The sequence below is a fragment of the Stylophora pistillata genome, chromosome 6 (assembly GCF_964205215.1).
Source record: "Stylophora pistillata chromosome 6, jaStyPist1.2, whole genome shotgun sequence".
In the NCBI taxonomy this organism is placed as follows: Eukaryota; Metazoa; Cnidaria; class Anthozoa; order Scleractinia; family Pocilloporidae; genus Stylophora; species Stylophora pistillata.
In genome coordinates, this window is record NC_142524.1 from 36,202,042 (window position 1) to 36,206,304 (window position 4,263).

The 4,263-nt window shown below is 38.4% G+C and overlaps 1 long non-coding RNA gene across 1 annotated transcript; it reads right to left on the minus strand.

Moving 5' to 3' along the window:
• Positions 1-1,771: 1,771 nt before the first annotated feature.
• Positions 1,772-2,870, minus strand: LOC148729659 (uncharacterized). Its single transcript, XR_015988957.1, has 2 exons — positions 2,717-2,870; positions 1,772-2,630 (listed from the first exon to the last, which is right to left on the minus strand). It is a non-coding gene; the product is annotated as an uncharacterized LOC148729659 (long non-coding RNA).
• Between the last annotated feature and the right edge of the window lie 1,393 nt (positions 2,871-4,263).

A 4,263-nucleotide genomic window follows, 5' to 3' on the forward strand; every position in this document is an offset into this window, starting at 1 on the left:
GAACTTGCATTCGTTTTTAATCGTAAATGCCGCGGTTGTAGTCAATTTTCGAAATAGGTTATTTTGTGAACTTCATTTAAATGTTTTTTCCAGAAGAAAGGTGTTTTATTTTCATTTTTATGGAAAACGAAGCCTGGTAAACTTGGAATCGTTAATCATTTCTGAAGAAATGCCTGATACTCTCAAGAAGTTTGAAAATACACTCAGAAAGCATGCGATTATTCTGTTGGATTATGAAACGAGAAATAAACTCGATCAAGACGGTCATTCAGGTTAATGGTGACGATATAATTTAAGGCACGTGGAATTTTCGATTTAGGTAAACCGACAGTTGGTACCATTCTGTAGAAATTAACTCATTAGTCCTGGACAGAACTAGGTAAAGGTTGGAGGCCACTCCTGAATTACCGTTGGCCTCTTTTTCAAAACGAGGCCTGATGCTTGACCATTCTTGTGAAAATGAGCTTAATTTGCATGTCGATGAGAACTTATCATCATACGTAAGGATGAGTAGCAGGACTCACTTTGTAAAAGAGGCTTAAGGTAATTCATAAATGGGCGATTTAAACAAGGTAAACATGCCGTACAAGAGCAAACTATGTCATGCGGAAAAGAGGGCCAGCGAATATTAAATTACACCTTTGAAAGCTGCTTCTCCTATCTTAAGATGCAATATTGCAAGTTAAGAGAGTTTTAGAGCTATGCTGTTTTTCGTACATTGCTAATCCTAGCCTTTTTCTTCTGCACATTCGTGATGTTACAACTCCGTTTTGAAGTGTGAGCTTTGAAACAACGAAATGAGAAAATAAACAGTCCAAGACTGCACGTGGTTACTGATATTGCACCATTTTTATAGGATTTAAAACAGCTAGAGGTTGTATAATGACGCTAGAAGGTAGTGTTGCAGAATATTTCTCTCACATGCAAGACAGAAAACCTGACGCATCCCACATATTTATGAGTACCCTGTTCCACAAGAGAAAGGTGGTTCAAGAATATACTGACTAATTGACATTCAACCAATAATTAAATGGTAACAAATAATCATGTTAACTATAACACTACTACTACCACTACCACTACTACTACCACTACCACTACCACTACCACTACCACTACCACTACCACTACCACTACCACTACCACTACCACTACCACTGCCACTGCCACTGCCACTGCCACTGCCACTGCCACTGCCACTGCCACTGCCACTACCACTACCACTGCCACTGCCACTGCCACTACCACTGCCACTGCCACTGCCACTGCCACTGCCACTGCCACTGCCACTGCCACTGCCACTACCACTACCACTGCCACTGCCACTGCCACTGCCACTGCCACTGCCACTGCCGATGCCGCTGCCGCTACCGCTACTACGACTACCACTACCACTACCGCTACCGCTACTACTACTGCTACTACTACTACTAATAATAATGATATTAGATGTTTTATTACATTTAAGCGTTTCGATAGTGACGCCTGGAACCTTTAGTGTTTTGACTGAGGTTTTTATTACATAGCAATTAAGTTTAAGACTTTTATTACTAGGGTCCCATAATTAGGAATTGCTATAGGAATTTTAATTGTAAGGACTCTGGTCGTTGCATTGATTGGTGACGGCTTGCCGCCCAATCATTGTTTAGGATATCTGGGCATCCAGAAGTTTTTACTGCCATCATAATAATAATAATAATAATAATAATAATAATAGTAATAATAATAATAATAATAATAATAATAGTAATAATAATAACAACAACAACAGTAATAATAAAGATATTTAATAGGGGCTAGCTCAAGAAATGTATTTACATTCGGCAAAACTAAACTGTAAATGGCAGTGACAGAGAATGTGAATATCTCCTATTGGTTTGTAAGCTATGGCCGCTATGGCGTTCATTGAGTCTTTTGTTATAGGACATATATAAGTTTTGATGTTTGTAATTTAATCATCTTAGCTCTCGAACTTTTCAAGTTTTACGGTATTTTTTTTCTTGCATTTAATTTAGGCTGTTTTACCTCTAGCCTTCTTTGTTACTTTTATTCCATTTTTGTGAGACCTTTGTTTCATACAGCAAGGCACTCCGCGTTTTAGGATATTCTGTCATTCAGTGTTTAAAGTGCATAGGACGCGAAATTTTTTTCTCTTGTTTCTTGTAGTTGGATATCTATAGGAAACATTTCGTAGCCTTAAAAGTGCTGGAAAAGTCTAAAAAGTATTTTTTTTTTTTTTGCTTCCAAAATACGCGAAATTTGCCTTCAAATTTGTCCCGGTCATCGCGCGGCCAAAGTCGCACGTGATATCATAACGTGACGTCACATTGTGTACCTCAGTGCAACATCAAATATGACATTCTCGCCTACAAAACGTTACTGACTCATTTTCATGCACTCCAGTTCGTTGCCAGTATGCCCTCCCATTCTGATCGCGAATTAAAAGAGCAACTTGTAAGAGCACGGTCCTGTTTGTCAGAGCACTGTAATCTTCGTGTTGCGCGATGCAGCTTATGATTTCGATGGAACCATCGAAAACTAACTGTCTTCTGGCATTTGTGACCTCGCAGCAACAACGGAATGCTAGTGAGTCTGCCAAGGTTTCGTCACGGCACTGTTTACATTTGCACCTAAGGTAAGGTAGAGCTATGATTACACTACAGTTTCGCTGTTTTATAATATTCACAAAAAGCCATGATAAACATGATTCACTAACCATTCGCTGACTGCAACGCGACGTTCAAATCTGGCCTCCGAAACTGAAGGCGTCAGTCCATCAAGGTCAGCATCTTCGCTTTCTTCGTCTTGTTCGCCATCGCTTGCGAGCGGTTCGTCTCGGTATGGTGCGTGCTCTCCTGTAACTACTTCTACTTCATTAATGTTTATGAATTGTTAGTTCAACAGGACACACGTATCTTCAAGAATGTTTTTAATAATACATTACACCCTTTAAGAGCTATAATGCCAAAAAAGAAATCAACCAAGTACAATCTGAGGAAAGAGACAAGTCACCATCCTAAAATAAACACTGATAGGTTCAAAAACACGTTTGTTAATCGCTTAATTTTTAAACATAATCTAGTCTTATAATTTTTATCTTGATTTTCTCTGTAATTTATATATATACCTTCTTTTAATGTTGTAACATAGGATATGTGATTATTTATCTTATGACTTAAAGATTCAATTCAATTCAATTCATCTCCACATTCTTCGAAGTCAATGGACCTTTCAGAAGAGTCGGACTCAAAGGAATCATTAGAATCACTGGACATCTTTGCCTTTCAATGCACTATCTATCTACTACGAAGTACTGTCTCTTGGCGACAACAGACCTGCGCGGCAAAGGTACACAATGTGACGTCACGAATAACTTCGACGGCGATAAACTAGGTCCCAGTTTCCGGGACAAATTTGAAGGAAAATTGCGCGTTTTTCCATAGCAAAAAAGTGCTTTTTACATTTTTAAAGCTTCGAAACGTTTTCTATAAATATCCAACTTCAAGAAACAAGAGAAAAAAATCTCGTGTAATGTGCACTTTAAGGATATTCCGCCAATCCGTCATTCCACCGTTTCATCAGTCCATCGAAGAGGATGACTCTGCTAAACTACGGACCTTGCTCGCTTCGCAAATTTTGTGGCTCTTTTGGGCATCGGTCGCTAATTCAAATGGTAAAATGCTCTCTCTCTCTAAATAACTTTTTTTTTGCTCAAAGTTTCCACGATGTGCAGATCGCACCTATTTAGATATTTCTGTAACGAAGCCACTGTGAAATTATTTCCAAATGTTTATCATCTTTTGTAGTGTTACTGCAAGAACTGAAAAATTACATCTTCTATCTACTGGTCATAAATCGCGGATTTCAACGTAAAAATATTCTCTCTTCAAAGAAAAAAAATTTTCCTTTAAGTTTGCATGATGCGCCGATCACACCAACAAGAGAATATGTTGATATTCTCTTACACCATTTGTATGCTTGTGCAAGGAAAAGTTTTGGTTTTAATCACGCGCCATCCCGAAATGATTGTGAATCGTCTTTTATAGTGTCACGGCAAGAACTTAAAAAATGACATCTTGGGGTTTTTTCATGCACAAAAGTATTTATTTCAAAGGCATTATTCTCACTTTAGTGTATGCTGCGCCCAATTATCTCTAGTGCGAATGTCGATCTTCGAAGATACTCCGAAATAAACAAGAAGTGACATCGGGTCAAAATCGGGTGAAGTTCGGCTTTAATGCTTACCATCACTCATTTCGAAAA